Below are 22,885 nucleotides of genomic sequence, written 5' to 3' on the forward strand. Positions count from 1 at the left end.
AGGAACCAACGGGGTAGTCAGACGAGGCCAGGATCAGAAACCAGAAGCAGCAGCAGTCTTAGAAGCATGTGAACACAGGAGGACCAAGCAAGGAACTGAAGCCACAGACCTCCTATATATATGAGCTAGGCATCCAGCTCCTCCCAGTGGGAAGGAGAAGCCGCAGGGTGGGAGGCTACAAGAAACCCAGAAACCAAGATGGCCGCCAGCACATGTCAAACGAAGGAGAACAGTGAGAAGGTAAGACCATGACAGGCGTGTGCAAACATACTACCCCACCATGTTGCACGTCCCCATTATGTTCACGATCCAATTGGATATCTGCTCTGCCAACTTACGATGTTCTTTTCTGCGCCTACCATGTTAATCACGGTTAACGGTGAATCAGGGTTCTACCCCGGAGAGGGAGCGTGAGAAAGAGAGACCACATCTAAGGGAGGTTAATTGTTTTAAATTAAATATGAAAGAGTGGAAATGTGGGACAAACTATTGAAGCGCAAATGTGGGGCAACTTGTTAAAGTTTAAGCATTGATTGAAAGGAGGTGGTGCGCATCAATTAAAGAAGAATTTCTGAAATTTAATTCCCTGTCACCTATGCAGAGCAGGGGTTTCTATCGGGCAAAATTTGTAAAATGTCACCTGACAATGTAGCAGGCGATTTTTTTTAATTTATGTTCCTGTCACCTATGCAGAGGTGCCCCCGTGATGTTCACCATCCATTTGGATATCTTCTCTATCAACTTTCAATGTTCTTTTCTGAGCCTACCTTGTTGATCACGGCGTTCGGCGAATCAGGGTTCCACGCCAGAGAGGGAGCGTGAGAAAGGGAGACCTCATCCAAGGGAGGTCAATGGCTGCAATGGGATGAAGCGGAAATGTGGAACAAATTATTAAAGCAGAAGGATCGAAGAAAAGGGCCAATTAAAGACGAATATTCGAAATTTAAGTCCCTGTCACCTATGCAAAGCAAGGGTTTCTATCCGGCAAAATTGGTAAAATGTCACCTGACAATGTAACAGATGATTTTTTGAAATTTATGTTCCTGTCACCTATGCAGAGGTGCCCCCTTGACATCCACCATCCATTTGGATATCTTCTCTATCAACTTTCGATGTTCTTTTCTGAGTCTACCATGTTGATCACGGTTATTGGCGAATCAGGGTTCCACGCCGGAGAGGGAGTGTGAGAAAGAGAAACCACATCCAAGGGAGATATATGGATGAAATTTTATTTTGATCGAGCGGAAATATGGGAAAAGTTATTAAAGCAGAAGGATTGAAGGAAAGGGCCAATTAAAGACGAATTTTAGAAATTTAAGTCCCTGTCCCTGCAGAGTAGGGGTTTTTCATCGCCAGAAATGGGTTAATGTCACCCACCAATGGAAAAGATTATTTTTAAAAATTTCGGTCCCCGTCACCTATGCAGAGCAGGGCTTTATTCACCTCAAAAATTGTAAAATGTGAACCCAAGAATGTAACAGAAAAATTTGTGAAATTTATTAACCTGTCTATTAGGTAGAGCAGGGGTCTATCACAGACAAAAATTGTTTAATGTCACCCGAAAATGTAAAAGAAAATTTAGTGAAATTTATTAAGCTGTCTACTAGGTATAGCAGTGCTATATCACACCTAACAAATTATGAATTTCACCCGAGAATGTAACAGACAAATTAGTGAATTTTTTTTAACTGTCTACTAGGTATAGCAGTGGTTTGTCACACCCAAAAATGAATTTCATCAAAAAATGTAACAGCCAAATTTGTGATTTTTGTTTTTTTACTTGTCTACTAGGTAGAGTAGTGGTACATCACACCCAAAAATTGGTGAATTTCACCTGAAAATGTAACAGACAAATTTGTGAATTTTTTTAACCTGTCTATAGGTAGAGCAGTGGTACATCACACCCAAAAATTGGTGAATTTCACCCAAAAAGATAACAGACAAATTTGTAAATTTTTTTTAACCTGTCTACTAGGTAGAGCAGTGGTACATTACACCCAAAAATTTGTGAATTTCACTTGAAAATGTAACAGACAAATTAGTGTTTTTTTTTTTTTTTTACCTGTCTACTAGGTATAGCAGTGGTATATCACACCCAAAAATTGGTGATTCCCTTACGTCCTACCAGCAGCACAGATGGGGTTAACTAGCCCCCATGGACTGGTAGGACCGGCGGAATTTTAATGAGCCCAAGCACCAATAATAAAGATTTACACCCCTACAAAATGAGGGGACACCGGACAGGTGGACTGGCAGTTCCCCCTCCTCCTTTCTCTTTGGGGGAAGGTTTCTTGTTATCTCTTACAGCATCGGCAGTTTTCCGCCTATGTTTGCGTATATTTTTTTGTTTTATTCTCTTAATCCCGCTTATTTTACTTTGACGGGGCTCTTGTTTGTTTCTTACCTCCCCCCCTAGCTACAGGCTGGGGGTTCCTGTTGGCCAGTGCAGTGCTCCGCCGTGTCTCCGGTGGGTGCTGCCATCTCCGGAAGTGACATCGGCCCTCTCCGACGACACTTCTGGTTCTCGGGTTCTGTCCTGGGAAGCTTGCTTCCCGTCTGCGTGTTTTCTTGCCTATTTCTGGCTGCTTTGGGGGGAAAGGGGATTATTATAGATACATGAATATAACAAGATTCATGTAGTATTGAAATGCAGGATCTAGATCCTCCTGGAGGCGGGATCTCCGCCCATGGGGGCTGAACTCTGCCTATTTAAAGAGCCACTTTGCTCTCAGTCTTCCTCTGGCAGCACACGCTTGTTGTAAGCTAGCTCCCAGAGCCCATTAGTACTCTGTACTTTTACTGTCTGGTTCTATTACGGTTCTTTTCTTTTTTCAGCCACTCTACTTCGGTGGGCCTCTGCTTACGTCCTTTTCTTTGATGTTTTTCAGCTTGTCAGAATTTACAAATTCTCTGTTCTTTGCAGCCGATGGCTTCACCTAAGGACCTGGAGCCCCGTAAATCGGTCTCAAAGAGGAAACATTGGCCTGCTTTGACTGCAGCGCGCTTTTGGATGACAATTGTCCCTAATTAAGATGTCGAGGGTTGCCGTAGATCCCAATCGGCCACTGAACCCACAATGCAAGAGATGTACGCGTGGGTCAAGGGATATGTGGACGAATGGTCTCTTCATATGGAGATATTCAGGCAGATAGTCCTCAGGTGGGGTTTGCCAGAGGTACCTGGCAATGAGGTTCAAGGCCAAGGTGGAAAGGTTCTGCTCCCTTTACAGGGAGGACAACCCCCTGGCGATAGATGCTCTGTCGATACTGTGACGAAACCAACCTTGCCACTGGGTGGTGGAGAAGCCTGGCTACCAGCCTCTTGCCCCAGGATTATGGGCCCTCTCATCAGCCAGGCTTCCTATGTTCACAAAGGACATTTACTAACTTTTGAACCCCTGGTCTAATTCATGCCATTTTGGGATATGTTAAATCTCTATGTGTACTGTAAAGGGTGGTAACCTTGTTGGAAAATGTGTATGTCAATGCTTGTGTGTTTAATAAAGAGTTCCTGTTTTACCCTTCATCATGTTGAGGCTGGTGTTTGGGTAACTGATTGACACTGGGGATTGCTATACGCTGAAGATTTGCTATACTCCCCGGGCTATACTATTAGCTCTTGTAAGAGATGTTCCTGCTCTCTGGATTTAGGAGAGGTTCACCCACTGGAGCCTGGAGCCTTGTTGTAGGTCCAGGGTGGGTAGGAGACGGTGAGACCTCAACTAAGCTTCGGCGATTTGTGGGGTCTGCAGCGCTTACGGTGTCAAGTGGAGTGCTTGGAGTCCTCGGGAAGCACTAGGGGCATCTATTGACGGAGGTACCCAGTTGGGGTGCAAGAAGATCCGTTACAGATACCGTGGAGGTTCAGGCTGGCTTACATCTTCCCTCCATTTTCCATGATACCATGATTTTGTTAACCTGTCTACTAGGTATAGCAGTGGTATATCACACCCAAAAATTGCTGAATTTCACCCTAAAATGTAACAGACAAATTAGTGAAATGAAATAAAATAAAATACGTACAAATTTTAAAGAAAACTTGATTTATGAGGAGGAGGTCCATATGGAGTAGGAGTTTGAGGAGGCGGTCGACGTAGCGGTGTAGGTGGAAGCAGTGGTGGAGGAGGACGAGGTAGCCAACACTGGTTTTTGGTTTAAATTTTTATTTTTTTAAATTAGGGTACACTCCAAAGGAGTGTAAATTATCCAAAATACAAGAATGAGCAATTGGGCTGTAGTATAACAATGGCTGGTTTATGTCCGGTATACATGTCTATTCTGCACAAGGTACGGACAAGTCCTGTGGTATCCATCCCTGGTTCATTTTAATAAACATGAGCTTGTCCACATTGGCTATTGACCGGCGGCTGTACTTGTCTGTGATAACGCCCCCTGCTGTGCTAAACACACGTTCAGATAATACACTGGCTGCAGGGCAGGCCAGCACCTCCAAGGCGTAAAGGGCAAGCTCCGGCCATGTGCCCAATTTAGAGACCCAGAAGTTGAAGGGGTTCAGTACATGTAGGCGTGTGCACACATACTGCTCCACCATGTTGGTGAAATGCTGCCTCCTGCTAAGATGTTCCATATCAGCTGGTGGTGCTGGTTGTTGTGGCAAACTGACAAAGCTTTTCCACATTTTGGCAATGCTAAACCTGCCTTCTAAAATGCTGGCGGTGCCCGAGCTGCATTGGCGACCTCTTCCTCCTCCTCTGCCTTCGCCTTGTGCTTCCACTGGGAATGCCACCAGCAGTGCTTCTACCAGTGTGCGCTTGTACTCGCGCATCTTACTATCACGCTCCAGTGACGGAATTAAGGACGGTACGTTGTCCTTGTAAAGGGGATCCAGCAGCGTGGTCACCCAGTAATCAGCACAAGTTAGAATGTGGGCAACTCGGCGGTCGTTGCAGAGACACTGCAGCATGTAATCGCTCATGTGTGCCAGGCTGCCTAGAGGCAACGAAAAGCTGTCCTCTGTGGGAGGTGTATCATCTGTGTCCTCTGTATCCCACCAGCCACGCACCAGTTATGGCCATGAGCTTGTCTGGGTGCCACCCTGCTGTGAACAAGGTTCCTCCTCCTGCATCTCCTCCTCCTCATCCTCCACCTTGTCATCCTCCAGAACTGTGCCCTGGCTGGAAAATTGTGTACCTGGCGTTTGTGAGTGCAGGAACCCACCCTCAGGGCCACTTGTGAATGATTGGCTGAAAATCCTAGGAAATGATCCCTCTTCCATCATCACCAGCAGCGTTTTTTCAAGGAGGCATAGAAGTGGGATAGTAACGCTGAAAACTGCGTTATCGGCACTGGCCATCTTGGTGGAGTACTCGAAACAGCGCAACAAGGAACACAGGTCTCGCATAAAGGCTCAATCATTGGTGGTGAAGTGGTGCTGTTCCGCAGAGCGACTCACCCATGCGTGCTGCAGCTGAAACTCCACTATTGCCTGCTGCTGCTTACACAGTCTGGCCAGCATGTGCAAGGTGGAGTTCCACCTTGTGGGCATGTTGCATTTGAGGCGGTGAGTGGGAAGGCCAAAGTTACGCTGCAGCTCTGACAGACGAGCAGCAGCACGGTGAGAACGCCGAAAGCGCGCACAGATGGACTGCACTTTATGCAGCAGCTCTGACATATCACGGTAATTTTTAAGGAATCTCTGCACCACCAAATTCAGCACATTTGCCAGGCAAGAGATGTGAGTCAAACCGACTAGTCCCAGAGCTCCTACGAGATTTCGCCCATTATCGCACACCATCAGGCCGGGCTTGAGGCTCACTGGGACCAATCTGTTGTTTAAAGCCCGTCCACAGCTCCTGCGCGGTGTGGGGTTTGTCCCCCAAACAGATAAGTTTTAAAACTGCCTGCTGTCGTTTACCCCTGGCTGTGCTGAAGTTGGTGGTGAAGGTGTTATGCTGACCGGATCAGGAGCCGGTAGGAGGAGGAAGCAACAGGAAGCAAACTGAAGCGCCCTGCAATCCTCTGTGGTGGAAGGACATGCAGCAAACTGCTATCCGCCTCAGGCCCAGCCGCCACTGCATTTACCCAGTGTGCTGTTAGGGAGATATAACATCCCTGACCGTGCTTACTGAATAATGTATCATTAGTCAGGTGCACCTTGTCACAGATGGCGTTGCGCAGTGCACACCTGATTTTGTCCCCCACTTGGTTGTGCAGGGAAGGGATGGCACGCCTGGAAAAGTAGTGGCAGCTGGGCACGACGTACTGTGGGACAGCCACCGCCATAAGGCCTTTAAAACTCTCCGTCTCCACCAGACGGAATGACAGAATTTCAAAGGCCAGTAATCTTGAAATGCTGTCATTCAGGGCCAGGGATCGCGGGTGGGTAGGGGGGTGTTTCCTCTTCCGCTCCAGTGTTTGGGAGATGGAGAGTTGAATGCTTCCGTGGGACATTGTGGAGATGCTTGGTGACCCAGATTGTGGTGTTGCTGGCAGATCCTTTGTTTGCGGGGTGGCAGGTGGCACTGTCACTCCAGAGGTGGATGAAGAGGCTGAGACTGCAGCAGAAGAGGCGGCAGTTGGAGCCAGAGACCTTTCTTGGTTTTTGAGGTGTCTACTCCACTGCAGCTCGTGCTTTGCACTTAGATGCCTGGTCATGCAGGTTGTGCTCAGGTTTAGAACGTTTATGCCTCGCTTTAGGCTCTGATTGCACAGCGTGCAAACCACTCGTGTCTTGTTGTCAGCACATTGTCAGAAGAATTGCCACGCCAGGGAACTCCTTGGAGCTGGCTTTGGTGTGCTCGGTACCTTGCTGCGGTGGGTAGTAGCAGGTGTAATGTCTAGGGGACGGCCGCTCCGCTTTTACACCCTGCTCCGTCTTCTGCTGTGCTGGTGGCTCTGTGCGACCACCGCCTCTTCCTACGAACTACACAGGTGACTCGCATGACCTTGATTCCATGTGGGGTCGAGGACCTCATCGTCCTCCACATCATCTTCCACCCAGTCTTCACCCCTGCACTCCTTGTCAGTCTGCACACTTTCGAAAGCCCCAGAAGTCGGCACCTGTGTTTCGTCATCATCCGAGACGTGCTGCGGTGGTCCTCTCATGTACTCATCTTGAAAGATAAGTGGTTGGGCATCAGTGCTCTTCCACTTTTGGGGCAGGAATATGTGGATTGCCCTGGGAAACCCTGCTAACAGAGTCATCAAAAAGCAGAAGAGACTGCTGCATGACTTGGGGCTCAGACTGCTTGGCTGATTTGCAAGGGGGTGAGGTGAAAGACTGATGGACATCAGCTACAGGTGCCAACTCTGATCTTTCAGCAGGAGACTGGGTGGGAGACAATGTGAAGGAACTGGAGGCACTGTCAGCAACCCAATCTACTATCGCCTGTACTTGTTCTGGCCTCACCATTCGTAGAGCAGCATTAGCCCCGACCAAATACCGCTGCAGGTTCTGTCGCCTACTTGCACCTGAGGAAGGGGTTTCACTTGTGCATGTAGCTGGCACAGATCAACCACGTCCTCTCTCTGCAACAGGAGCTCCACCAGCAGCACCATGTCCCTTATTTGGCACTGTTATATTTCTCCAATTTAGGATCTTGCCCTAAATGGGTGTTTTATTAATAGCAGAATAGAACCACAGTATCTAAAGGGTGTATCTCACAATGACATATGTAGCAAAGGCTACAATTTTTTTTTTTTACCAAAATGGGTGTTTTATTAATAGCAGAATAGAACTACAGTATGTAAAGAGTGTATCTCACACGTACAGATCCAGACTAGGCCGCAATTAAAGATATTTGCCCAAAATGGGTGTTTTTCTAATAGCAGAATAGAACCACAGTATCTAAAGGATGTCATCTCATCTCACAATGACATATGCAGCAAAGGCTGCAAAATTAAGTTTTTGCCCAAAATCTGTGTTTTTTTTAATAACAGGACATGACAGCAGTATATAACGCTTGAATTTCACACATGCAGATGCAGTAAGGACTGTAAAATTGTGTATTTTGCCCAAAAACTGTGTTTTTAAAAACCCAGAAAATTATAGATGTATTTCTAGCTTAAATTGCACACTGACTAATGCGGCAGGGGCCCAAAATGAAGGTCATTGCCAAAATTGGGTGTTTTTTAAAAGCCCGAAAATTATTGTAAAGTATAAAGTATTTCAAACTTGTTTTTAACAATCACAGATGCAGCAAGGGCTGCAAAATTGCGTTTTTTGCCCAAAATGGGTGTTTTTTTAATAACAGAATATGACAGCAGTATATAACGCTTGCATTTCACATGTGCAGATGCAGCAAGGGCTTTAAAATAGTGTATTTTTCCCCAAAAGGGTGTTTTTAAAAACCCAGAAAATTATAGCTGTATTTCTAGCCTAAATTACACACTGACTAATCCTGCAAAGGCATCAGATGTAGGATATTGCCCCAAAAAGTTAATTTTTTTTTTAAACCAGATTATTATTGCAGTATTTAAAGCTTGGATTTGAATGTCACAAAAGCACAAATGCAGTGCTGGTGCACTGAGCTTGCATAAAATGGCCGCCGCCACCGCCCACCTAACTAATAGACAAATAAAAGTTATTTTTCTGTCACTGGGCTCAGGGCAGGGTAAAAAGATTTTGCACTGCACCCACACAACTAAATGTATGTAGATCACTGAGTTCAATTGCAGTTCTGATTACAGATTCAGTCCTATTCTCTCCCTCACAGCAGCAGCATCCTATCCCTACACTAGTAACAGCAGAGTGACGTGTAGCGCTACGTGACTCCAGCTTATATAGAGGTTAGGTCACATGCTGCACTGGCCAATCACAGCCATGGCATTAGTAGGCATGGCTGTGATGGCTTCTAAGGGCACAGACTTAAACGCTTAATGATTGGCTGCTCTGCAGCCTTTCAAAAAGCGCCAATAAATTGCTGAACACCGAACCCGAACTTTTACTGAAATGTTCGGGTTCGGGTCCGGGGTCCAAAATTCCTAAAGTTCGGTACGAACCCGAATTGTAAACTGTCAACCCTAAGGCCCCCTGCACACGGCCGTGTTTCACAGCCGTGTGCGGGCCGTGGAACCGCGGCCTGGATCCCTCCTGAGAGCAGGAGCGCACGGCGTCACTGGTTGCTATGACGCTGTGCGCTCCCTGCTGCCGGCACAGTACAGTAATACACTGGTATAGATCATACCAGTGTATTACTGTATTGCGGCGGCAGCAGGAAGCGCACGGTGTCATAGCAACCAGTGACGCCGTGCGCTCCTGCTCTCAGGAGGGATCCAGGCCGCGGTTCCACGGCCCGCACACGGCTGTGAAACACGGCCGTGTGCAGGGGGCCTAATTGTGAGAGGTTGGATGTTAATGATTCAACCCCTGACACATTTGGATGGCCTGGAGGGTTATCAAGCTGCTTGTGTACCTTTGGTAAACAGTAGAACATTGGTGTTCTAAATTGTGTATTCAAAATAAAATCACTTTCGCGTTCGAACAATAGATTTTCTTGTACACCCCTTTTACAAAAGGCCTCTAATAATGGTAGAAAGTCATCTATTGGGTCCTTATGTAGTTTTTTTTATAAGTTTCACTGTCCATTAATTGTCTAGTACATTCCTGTTTGTAGGAGTCAAGGGGCAAATTGTTATATTCTCAATATTCTGCAGCTGTTTTATAGCAGCAATCTCTTGATTGGATAGATTATTTTTAGAATTACCAGTATTCATACTAATATCTCTCTCTACATTTTTACGAAAGGTCTCAATTTCCGAACTGATCTCCTATCTAGGGAACATGTGTGACTTCGGCCTAAGTTTAGTATGTATATAGGTACTTTCTATATCTGAATTCACAAAAATTGGATTTTTTTGAAAAATTTTCTTCAGGCACAATTTTCTGACAAATTTTTCCATACCGATATAAGTATCGAACTTATTAAGTGTTGTTGAAAGGGCAAATTTTAAACCCTTATTAAGGAGATCTATTTGAGATCTTGTCAAATGCTTCTTACTAAGGTTAATGATTGAGTCTGAGGTCACATTGGTATTTATAGTCTGGAGTGATTGTGTCTTTTTACGTTTACTTTTGGTTTTTCCCTTCCTCCTTGATAACGGTGTCTTCTGTGTCTCTGCTCCTGTCCACAATCTTGCATGTTCGGGTCCCGGTGATAGTGTTGTTTGTGAGGGGATGTGTGATGTGATATCCTGTTTTCCCAATTCTGATTCTCCTGCCTGTTCCTCAGATTGTACGGACGTGACGTTTTAGTGATGGTGTTCTGTGTGATCTGTTCGGGGAATATGGTGACAATTGGTAAGTGGCTTGTCTGGTTTGAGGTCTGTGGTGAGACGGGATGCGATCTAAAAAATGATCGCTGGTTAATGTCTCATATTTATTAGAAACAGTTATATTGAACTTGGATTTGGGTTTTGTGTCAGTTTTTCCAATTCTTGGATTGACTTGTGGTCTAGTGACATGTGAATGTGTCTCGTCTATAGGTAAATCTTCTCGTGAGTGCCCTTTCAACATTTAATTACATTTATTTATTTTTTCTCTATAATCTCATATTTAGAGTTGAGCGAACACCTGGATGTTCGGGTTCGAGAAGTTCGGCCGAACTTCCCGGAAATGTTCGGGTTCGGGATCCGAACCCGATCCGAACTTCGTCCCGAACCCCATTGAAGTCAATGGGGACCCGAACTTTTCGGCACTAAAACGGCTGTAAAACAGCCCAGGAAAGGGCTAGAGGGCTGCAAAAGGCAGCAACATGTAGGTAAATCCCCTGCAAACAAATGTGGATAGGGAAATGAATTAAAATAAAAATTAAATAAATAAAAATTAACCAAAATCAATTGGAGAGAGGTCCCATAGCAGAGAATCTGGCTTCCCGTCACCCACCACTGGAACAGTCCATTCTCAGATATTTAGGCCCCGGCACCCAGGCAGAGGAGAGAGGTCCCGTAACAGACAATCTGGCTTCATGTCAGCAGAGAATTAGTCTGCATGTCATAGCAGAGTATCAGGCTTCACGTCAGCCACCAATGCAACAGTCCATTGTCAGATATTTAGGCCCAGCACCCAGGCAGAGGAGAGAGGTCCCGTAACAGAGGATCTGGCTTCATGTCAGCAGAGAATCAGTCTTCATATCATAGCAGAGAATCAGGCTTCACGTCACCCACCACTGCAACAGTCCATTTTCATAAATTTAGGCCCAGCACCCAGGCAGAGGAGAGAGGTCCCGTAACAGACAATCTGGCTTCATGTCAGCAGAGAATTAGTCTGCATGTCATAGCAGAGAATGAGGCTTCACATCAGCCACCACTGCAACAGTCCATTGGCATATATTTAGGCCCAGCACACAGGCAGAGGAGTGAGGTCCCGTAACAGAGGATCTGGCTTCATGTCAGCAGAGAATCAGTCTGCATGTCATAGCAGAAAATCAGGCTTCACGTCAGCCACCACTGCAACAGTCCATTGGCATATATTTAGGCCCAGCACCCAGGCAGAGGAGGGAGGTCCCGTAACAGAGAATCTGTCTTCATGTCAGCAGAGAATCAGTCTGCATGTCATAGCAGAGAATGAGGCTTCACGTCAGCCACCACTGCAACAGTCCATTGTCAGATATTTAGGCCCAGCACCCAGGCAGAGGAGAGAGGTCCCGTAACAGAGGATCTGTCTTCATGTCAGCAGAGAATTAGTCTGCATGTCATAGCAGAGAATCAGGCTTCACGTCACCCAACATTGGAACAGTCCATTGGCATATATTTAGGCCCCGGCCCCCAGACAGAGGAGAGGTTCATTCAACTTTGGGTAGCCTCGCAATATAATGGTAAAATGAAAATAAAAATAGGATTGAATGAGGAAGTGCCCTGGAGTCCAATAATATATGGTTAAGGGGAGGTAGTTAATGTCTAATCTGGACAAGGGACGGACAGGTCCTGTAAAATCCATGCCTGGTTCATTTTTATGAACGTCAGCTTGTCCACATTGGCTGTAGACAGGCGGCTGCGTTTGTCTGTAATGACGCCCCCTGCCGTGCTGAATACACGTTCAGACAAAACGCTGGCCGCCGGGCAGGCCAGCACCTCCAAGGCATAAAAGGCTAGCTCTGGCCACGTGGACAATTTAGAGACCCAGAAGTTGAATGGGGCCGAACCATCAGTCAGTACGTGGAGGGGTGTGCACACGTACTGTTCCACCATGTTAGTGAAATGTTGCCTCCTGCTAACACGTTGCGTATCAGGTGGTGGTGCAGTTAGCTGTGGCGTGTTGACAAAAGTTTTCCACATCTCTGCCATGCTAACCCTGCCCTCAGAGGAGCTGGCCGTGACACAGCTGCCTTGGCGACCTCTTGCTCCTCCTCTGCCTTGGCCTTGGGCTTCCACTTGTTCCCCTGTGACATTTGGGAATGCTCTCAGTAGCGCGTCTACCAACGTGCGCTTGTACTCGCGCATCTTCCTATCACGCTCCAGTGCAGGAAGTAAGGTGGGCACATTGTCTTTGTAGCGTGGATCCAGCAGGGTGGCAACCCAGTAGTCCGCACAGGTTAAAATGTGGGCAACTCTGCTGTCGTTGCGCAGGCACTGCAGCATGTAGTCGCTCATGTGTGCCAGGCTGCCCAGGGGTAAGGACAAGCTGTCCTCTGTGGGAGGCGTATCGTCATCGTCCTGCCTTTCCCCCCAGCCACGCACCAGTGATGGACCCGAGCTGCGTTGGGTGCCACCCCGCTGTGACCATGCTTCATCCTCATCCTCCTCCACCTCCTCCTCATCCTCGTCCTCCTCGTCCTCCAGTAGTGGGCCCTGTCTGGCCACATTTGTACCTGGCCTCTGCTGTTGCAAAAAAACTCCCTCTGAGTCACTTCGAAGAGACTGGCCTGAAAGTGCTAAAAATGACCCCTCTTCCTCCTCCTCCTCCTGGGCCACCTCCTCTTGCATCATCGCCCTAAGTGTTTTCTCAAGGAGACATAGAAGTGGTATTGTAACGCTGATAACGGCGTCATCGCACTGGCCATGTTGGTGGAGTACTCGAAACAGCGCAACAGGGCACACAGGTCTTGCATGGAGGCCCAGTCATTGGTGGTGAAGTGGTGCTGTTCTGTAGTGCGACTGACCCGTGCGTGCTGCAGCTGAAACTCCACTATGGCCTGCTGCTGCTCGCACAGTCTGTCCAGCATGTGCAAGGTGGAGTTCCACCTGGTGGGCACGTCGCACATGAGGCGGTGAGCGGGAAGGCCGAAGTTACGCTGTAGCGCAGACAGGCGAGCAGCAGCAGGATGTGAACTTCAGGTCTAAAGTCACTTTGCGAGGCTTACATAATAGAAACCATTCAAAAATGACCCCATTCTATAAACTACACCCCTCAAGGTATTCAAAACTGATTATACAAACATTGTTAACCCTTTAGGTGTTCCACAAGAATTAATTGAAAATAGAGATACAATTTCAAAATTTCACTTTTTTGACAGATTTTCCATTTTAATAATTTTTTTCCAGTTACAAAGCAAGGGTTAACAGCCAAACCAAACTCAATATTTATGGCCCTGATTCTGTAGTTTACAGAAACACCCCATATGTGGTCGTAAACTGCTGTACGGGCACACGGCAGGGCGCAGAAGGAAAGGAATGCCATACAATTTTTAGAAGGCAGATTTTGCTGGGCTGTTTTTTTTGACACCATGTCCCATTTGAAGCTCCCCTGATGCACCCCTAGAGTAGAAACTCCATAAAAGTGACCCCATCTAAAAAAACTACACCCCTCAAGGTATTCAAAACAGATTTGTTAACCCTTTAGGTGTTCCACAAGAGTTATTGGCAAATGTAGATGAAACTTCAGAATTTAAATTTTTTTGGCAAATTTTCCATTTTAATCATTTTTTCCCAGTAACAAAGCAAGGGTTAACAGCCAAAAAAAACCTCAATATTTATGGCCCTGATTCTTTAGTTTACAGAAACCACCCATATGTGGTTGTTAACAGCTGTACGGGCACACATCAGGGCGCAGAAGGAAAGGGATGCCATGCGGTTTTTGGAAGGCAGATTTTGCTGGACTGTTTTTTTGGACACCATTTGCCATTTGAAGCCCCCCTGATGCACCCCAAGAGTAGAAACTCCAAAAAAATTGCCCCATTTTAGAAACTACGGGATAGGGTGGCAGTATTGTTGGTACTAGTTTAGGGTACATATGATTTTTGGTTGCTCTATACTACACTTTCTGTGAGGCAAGATAACAAGAAATAGCTGTTTTGGCACCGGTTTTATTTTTTGTTATTTACAACATTCATCTGAAAGGTTAGATCATGTGATATTTGTATAGACCAGGTTGTCACGGATGCAGCGATACCTAATATGTATACTTTCTTTTATTTATGTAAGTTTTACACAATGATTTCTTTTTTCAAACAAAAAAAATCATGTTTTAGTCTTTCCATAGTCTGAGAGACATAATTTTTTCAGTTTTTGGGCAATTACCTTAAGTAGGGTATGATTTTTGCGGGATGAGATGACGGTTTTATTGGCACTATTTTGGGGTGCGTGTGACTTTTTGATCGCTTGCTATTACACTTTTTGTGATGTAAGGTAAAAAAATTGTTTATTTATATGAGGGGTTAGGTTAAGTGATATTTTTATATAGTCCGTCTATACGAATGTGCAGAATGTGGTCTGGCATTATCTTGTTGAAAAATGCAGGGTCTTCCCTGAAAGAGATGACGTCTGGATGGGAGCATATGTTGTTCTAGAACCTGAATATATTTTTCTGCATTGATGGTGCCTTTCCAGACATGCAAGCTGCCCATGTCACACGCACTCATGCAACCCCATACCATCAGAGATGCAGGCTTCTGAACTGAGCGTTGATAACAACTTGGGTTGTCCTTGTCCTCTTTGGTCCGGATGACATGGCGTCCCAGATTTCCAAAAAGAACTTTGAATCGTGATCACAGAACAGTCTTCCATTTTGCCACACTCCATTTTAAATGATCCCTGGCCCAGTGAAAACGCCTGAGCTTGTGGATCTTGCTTAGAAATGGCTTCTTCTTTGCACTGTAGAGTTTCAGCTGGCAACGGCGGATGGCACGGTGGATTGTGTTCGCTGACAATGGTTTCTGGAAGTATTCCTGAGCCCATTCTGTGATTTCCTTTACAGTAGCATTCCTGTTTGTGGTGCAGTGTCGTTTAAGGGCCCGGAGATGACGGGCATCCAGTACGGTTTTACGGCCTTGACCCTTACGCACAGAGATTGTTCCAGATTCTCTGAATCTTCGGATGATGTTATGCACAGTTGATGATGATAGATGCAAAGTCTTTGCAATTTTTCGCTGGGTAACACCTTTCTGATATTGCTCCACTATCTTTCTGCGCAACATTGTGGGAATTGGTGATCCTCTACCCATCTTGGCTTCTGAGAGACACTGCCGCTCTGAGAAGCTCTTTTTATACCCAATCATGTTGCCAATTGACCTAATTAGTGTTAATTGGTCTTCCAGCTCTTCGTTATGCTCAAATTTACTTTTTCCAGCCTCTTATTGCTACTTGTCCCAACTTTTTGGGGATTTGTTGACACCGTGAAAATTTGAATCAATGTATTTTTCCTTTAAAATTATACATTTACTCAGATTAAACGTTTGATCTGTCATCTACGTTCTATTGCAAATAAAATATTGACATTTGCCATCTCCACATCATTGCATTCAGTTTGTATTCACAATTTGTTTAGTGTCCCAACTTTTTTGGAATCCGGTTTGTATATTTCCGGAGTGTGGGCTTTAGACAGGACTTAACATAAAGGCAGACCCCTCCAATCTCCGCTTTTGACGATCCTTTCTAAACAGACTGTAACCTTGTACATTAACCGCCCAGTCATAGCTATCATCCAGCCATGTTTCCATTATTCCCACTATGTCATAGTCCTCCTCACACATCACTAATTCCAGTTCCCCAGTTTTATTAGTCAGGCGTCTGGCATTAGTATACATACATTTGAGAGGTTTATGTATATTTTTTACCCTACACCTTTCCTTCTGAACTGTTCTAGTCCCTCCTTCCATTCCTCCCCCAGTCCCACTACCTTGCCCCTGGTCTCTATCTGCACTATCTTCCTCTCACTATAATGTAATTTCCCTCCCCCCAGTCCCTAGTTTAAACACTCCTCCAACCTTCGAGCCAACTTTCTCCCCAACACAGCTGCCCCTTCCACATTGAGGTGGAGGCCTTAACCTAAGGGGAGAGCCAGAGTACTACTGCTATGTTATTTATGTATTGTCATGTCCATGTAACATTTTATATATCGCTGAAACTTCCACTGATCTTAAGACTCGTTTAAACAATCATCGTAATACCATTAGAAAAAAACGATCTGATTTGCCTGTTTCCAAACATTTCACTGATCTAAAGCATTCCGAGAAAGATCTAAAGTTCTGGATCATTGATCATGTCCCTATGCCCAGGATGGGTGGGGGCAGGATCGATTTACTTAAAAAGAAGAAATTACACTGGATTTATGTTCCAATACTTTGAGACCTTATGGTCTCAATGTTGATTACAAGATGGGCAATATATTGAGATAGGGACTTGCCTTATGACCTTGTGGTATCCGTTACTGCGAATCCTGTATAGTAGGCGGTTTAAAGGAACTTTCTTGTTAGGACTTGTAGATGTTTTTTACATCGTATGAGTATATTAATTTATTTTTATTTTTTCCTTTTCTATCTATAGATGAGCATGCTGTTCTAGGGAATTTTCGGATGAGGACTAATGTTACACACGGGATTTGAACTATAGCGACCCCATCGTGATTATATATATTATGTACAGCATGCGTATGGAATGTGTTTGGATTTTGCAGATGACCCTCCAGAGTTTGTGGTTTGGTTGGTCTGCATGTTTTAGAGGAGAACCCTCTTGGGCTTATGACAGATCGACAGGGTTAACAGAAGTGGGACCTGTTGGAATATACAGACTCCACACTGTTTTCCTTGTACTGTGGGGACAGCGCTTGCGTAACGGCGAGCGATAGTCTTTCACTGCGATTAATGTTTGTATGTGCACGGTGATTGCATGGAATGGATGAGACCGACAGCATCTGGGAGATCCGTGCCTAGGTGGAGCCAGGGCGCATGCGTCGTGACTCCTATGGGCACTGGCCATCTCCAAGATGGTTTCAAAGCGGGAGGCATCATTTCTGCATATACTCCATGTAAAGTCACATGACCTTAGTGACGTGGATGTTGCGCACACACTCCGGAGCATGCTCTGTTCATTTTACTACACGCCAATGCCGCCATGGATGCAAGATGGGGATCTCAATAGGTCTGGTCAGTGTGTTTACATGCAGCACTTGTATTCCCCTGCAACAGTATGCTTGATCTTTTACACATGTGCACTTTCATCCCATTAACCCTTGATATACCTCACTCCAGATATGAATGGGGCTTTTTTAAATTAAGTTATGAGACACAATTATGCATTGTATTTTCATCATATATTTTACACAACAACTATGTCTATTATGTATTTGACACAATAATCATGTGACTGGATTTTTCATGTTTATCTGATATGAATTGTACACAGAGTGTTAATTATATGGAATCTGTCGATCATGTGACACTATGATGTAATCACTGTTGGGTATATATTGTTCACATTGTCCTGCTTACCATTGCTTGAGCCGAAACGTCGCTACGCCATTGGGTAAATAAACAACTTCTTTTTTTCACTTATTTTTGGAGTGCTGCTCTATTTTGTATATATGTGTATATATATATATATATATATATATATATATATACAGTCCTGAGACTCCTGATCAAAAGTTTAAGACCACTTGAAAAATGGCAAAAAATCATATTTAGCATGGCTGGATCTTAACCAGTGGCGGATCCAGGGGGGGGCAACGGGGCAATTGCCCCCCCCCGAGCTGGCGGCGGGCGGCGGCTGGGCACAGGGAGATGAGCGCTTCCATTGTGGAAGCGCTCATCTCCAGTCATCTGTATCGCCGTCCTCAGGACAGCGATACAGATGCCTGCCTGTGCTGCGGTAGGGGAGGGAGAGGCGTGTCCCTTTCCCTTCCTCTGATAGGCTGCAGGCACTAGGCCGGCAGCCTATCAGAGGCCGGCGCAGGCGGCGTGATGACGTCATCGCGCCGCCTGAGCCATACAGCGTGGGACACAGGCAGAAGAGGCCTGCATGGCATCACTGACATGGAGGTAAGTATGTGTTTTTTTATTTTATTATATACAATACTTTTACTGGCGGGGGGCTGTTATTACTGGCACCTAAGGGGCTGTTATTACTGGCACCTGGGGGCTGTTATTACTGGCAAAGGGGGGCTGTTATTACTGGCAAAGGGAGGGCTGTTATTACTGGCACCTAGGGGCTGTTATTACTGGCACCTGGGGGCTGTTATTACTGGCAAAGGGGGGGCTGTTATTACTGGCACCTAGGGGCTGTTATTACTGGCACCTGGGGGCTGTTATTACTGGCACCTGGGGGCTGTTATTACTGGTGGGGGCTGTTATTACTGGCAAAGGGGGGCTGTTATTACTGGAAAAGGGGGGCTGTTATTACTGGCAAAGGGGGGCTGTTATTACTGCCAAAGGGGGGATGTTATTACTGGCAAAGGGGGGCTGTTATTACTGGCAAAGGGGGGGGCTGTTATTACTGGCAAAGGGGGGCTGTTATTACTGGCAAAGGGGGGCTGTTATTACTGGCAAAGGGGGGCTGTTATTACTGGCAAAGGGGGGCTGTTATTACTGGCAAAGGGGGGCTGTTATTACTGGCAAAGGGGGGCTGTTATTACTGGCACATGGGGGGCTGTTATTACTGGCAAAGGGGGGGCTGTTATTACTGGCAAAGGGGGGGCTGTTATTACTGGCAAAGGAGGGGCTGTTATTACTGGCAAGGGGGGCTGTTAATACTGGCAAAGGGGGGGCTGTTATTACTGGCAAAGGGGGGGCTGTTATTACTGGCAACTGGGGGCTGTTATTACTGGCAAAGGGGGCTGTTATTACTGGCAAAGGGGGGCTTTTATTACTGGGGGCTGTTATTACTGGCAAAGGGGGGCTGTTATTACTGGGGGCTGTTATTACTGGCAAAGGGGGGCTGTTATTACTGGGGGCTGTTATTACTGGCACAGAGGGGCTCTTATTACTGGGGGCTGTTATTACTGACACAGAGGGGCTCTTATTACTGGGGGCTGTTATTACTGACACAGAGGGGCTCTTATTACTGGGGGCTGTTATTACTGGCACAGAGGGGCTCTTATTACTGGGGGCTGTTATTACTGGCACAGGGGGGCTGTTATTACTGGGGGCTGTTATTACTGGCACAGGGGGGCTGTTATTACTGGGGGCTGCTATTACTGGCATAGGGGGCTATTATTACTGGCAGGGGGGGGCTGTTAATACTGGCACATGATTGGGGGCACTATAGGGGCATATACTGAGGCCACAAAGAAGGGGTATTTTATATGGGCTCTGTGTACGGTACAATTTTATACTGGAACACATTATGGTGGGTACTATGGGGAAGGGGGAGAGGAGTACTATGGGGTCATCTATGGGGGGCACTAAGAAGGGGTATTTTATACTTGCAAATTATGGGGGACACTGAGGGCATCTACTGGAGCATTTTATACTGGTACATTATGGGGGGCACTAGGAGGAAGGAGGGTGTGGAGCACTATGGGGTCATTTACTATGGGCACTATATAGGGGTATTTTATACTGGCACATTATGGGGGCACTATGGGGACATTAGCTTAACTGGGGGCATTACAAGGGGGTATTTTTTGCACTGTCACATTATAAGGAGAATTATTACTACTGGGGGGGGGCATTATGGTGGGCTTTATTACTCCCCCATGGTATGACCCCCTAGTAGCAGCACCGGCCTCTCCCTGCTCTGCTATCCCTCTGCCCCTTCTCCAAATCCTTATTATGAAATCTTTCTCATTAGGATAAAACAGAACATCAGCTCCGCCGAGCCCCCGTCCAAAGTGTGGAAGTGGCGTCCGAGATCCCCAAGGGCCAAGCCAAGTAACTGTAAGTTTTCATGTGAAATATGTTTGTTATACACATATAGCCTACACTGTGGAGTCTGTTCTATAAGCACCATTGTTTTGTGGCGGCGGACAGAAAATAATCTGAAAGTGCCCCTCCCGAGACCAGGCTCTTGATCCGCCATTGATCTTAACAAGGTTCCAAGTAGAGCTTCAACATGCAACAAGAAGAAATGGGAGTGAGACAAAAAAATATTTGAGCATTCAATTTAATGAAAACAACGAATAAACTGAAACAGGCTGTTTTTAAGCTGATCCAAAGTTTAGGACCACATGCCTTTAAAAGGCCAAATCTGTGCAAAGATGTGGATTCATTGTCATTTTCTGTCAGGTAGTCACACGTTGTGATGGCAAAGGCAAAAAACTTTCCCTTTTTGAACGTGGTCGGGTTGTTGAACTGCATAAGCAGGGTCTCTCACAACGTGCCATCGCTGCTGAGGTGGGACGCAGTAAGACAGTAATTTGGAATTTCTTAAATGATCCTGAGGGTTAAGGAACACAAAAGTCAAGTGGAAGACCCAAAAAAAAATCATGACAAGCAGATACCACCTGAGATGTTTTCTACGTGCCACAGTGGAGGGGGCGCCATAATGGTCTGGGGTGCTTTTTCCTTCAGTGGAACAATGGAGCTTCAGGAAGTGCAGGGGCGTCAAACAGCCGCTGGCTATGTCCAGATGTTGCAGAGAGCATTCCTCATGACTGAGGGCCCTCGTCTGTGTGGTAACGACTGGGTTTTTCAACAGGACAACGCTACAGTACACAATGCCCGCAGGACAAGGGACTTCTTCCAGGAGAATAACATCATTCTTTTGGCCCATCCTGCGTGTTCCCCTTATCTAAATCCAATTGAGAACCTTTAGGGATGGATGGCAAGGGAAGTTTACAAAAATGGACAACAGTTCCAGACAGTAGATGGCCTTCGTGCGGCTGTCATTACCACTTGGAGAAATTTTCCAACTCGCCTCATGGAAACGCTTGCATCAAGCATACCGAAACAAATTTTTGAAGTAATAAACAATAACGGCCGAGCTACTCATTACTGAGTTCATGTTTGGAAGTTGGATTTCTGTTTTGGGGGGGGCTTAGTTTTTTTTTGGAGGTGTGGTCCTAAACTTTTGATCAGCTGAAAAACAGCCTGTTTCAGTTTATTCGTTATTTTCATTAAATTGAATGCTCAAAAAAATGTTTTGTCTCACTCCCATTTCTTCTTGTTGCATGTTGAAGCTCTACTTGGAAACTTGTTAAGATCCAGCCATGCTAAATATGATTTTTTGCCATTTTTCAAGTGGTCTTTAACGTTTGATCAGGACTGTATATATATAATAGAAATATCTACACTCACCTAAAGAATTATTAGGAACACCATACTAATACGGTGTTGAACCCACTTTTGCCTTCAGAACTGCCTTAATTCTATGTGGCATTGATTCAACAAGGTGCTGATAGCATTCTTTAGAAATGTTGGCCCATATTGATAGGATAGCATCTTGCAGTTGATGGAGATTTGAGGGATGCACATCGAGGGCACGAAGCTCCCGTTCCACCACATCCCAAAGATGCTCTATTGGGTTGAGATCTGGTGACTGTGGGGGCCATTTTAGTACAGTGAACTCATTGTCATGTTGAAGAAACCAATTTGAAATGATTCGAGCTTTGTGACATGGTGCATTATCCTGCTGGAAGTAGCCATCAGAGGATGGGTACATGGTGGTCATGAAGGAATGGACATGGTCAGAAACAATGCTCAGGTAGCCCGTGGCATTTAAACGATGGCCAATTGGCACTAAGGGGCCTAATGTGTGCCCAGAAAACATCCCCCACACCATTACACCACCACCACCAGCCTGCACAGTGGTAACAAGGCATGATGGATACATGTTCTCATTCTGTTTACGCCAAATTCGGACTCTACCATTTGAATGTCTAAACAGAAATTGAGACTCATCAGACCAGGCAACATTTTTCCAGTCTTCAACAGTCCAATTTTGGTGAGCTCATGCAAATTGTAGCCTCTTTTTCCTTTTTGTAGTGGAGATGAGTGGTACGCGGTGGGGTCTTCTGCTGTTGTAGCCCACCTTTCTTTCCCATTCTGACATTCAGTTTGGAGTTCAGGAGATTTTCTTGACCAGGACCACAACCCTACATGCATTGAAGCAACTGCCATGTGATTGGTTGACTAGATAATCGCATTAATGAGAAATAGAACAGGTGTTCCTAATAATTCTTTAGGTGAGTGTATATATATATATATATATATATATATATATACTACAGAGGACAGTGTACTGTATATATGCAGTATGCTACAGATGACAGTATCATATATATATATATATATATATATATGTACTACAGAGGACAGTGTACTGTATATATACTACAGAATGCAGTATACTGTATATATATATATATATATATATATATACTATATAGGACAGCATACTGTGTATACTACAGAGGACAGTATACTGTATTTATACTACAGAGGACAGTATACTGTAATTATACTACAGAGGACAGTATACTGTATATATACACTACAGAGGACAGTATACTGTATTTATACTACAGAGGACAGTATACTGCTACAGAGGGATCTTGATAGATTGGAGGCTTGGGCAGAGAAGTGGCAGATGAGGTTTAACATTGACAAATGTAAGGTTATGCACATGGGAAGGAATAATACAAAACACCCGTACATACTAAATGGTAAAACACTGGGTAACACTGACATGGAAAAGGACCTAGGAATTTTAGTGAACAGCAAACTAAGCTGTAGAAACCAGTGTTAGGCAGCTGTTGCCAAGGCCGGTACGATATTGGATTACATCAAAAGAGGCATAGATGGCATGGATGAGAACATAGTCCTACCATTTTACAA

This window comes from Bufo gargarizans, chromosome 4, assembly GCF_014858855.1.
Source record: "Bufo gargarizans isolate SCDJY-AF-19 chromosome 4, ASM1485885v1, whole genome shotgun sequence".
Lineage (NCBI taxonomy): Eukaryota > Metazoa > Chordata > Amphibia > Anura > Bufonidae > Bufo > Bufo gargarizans.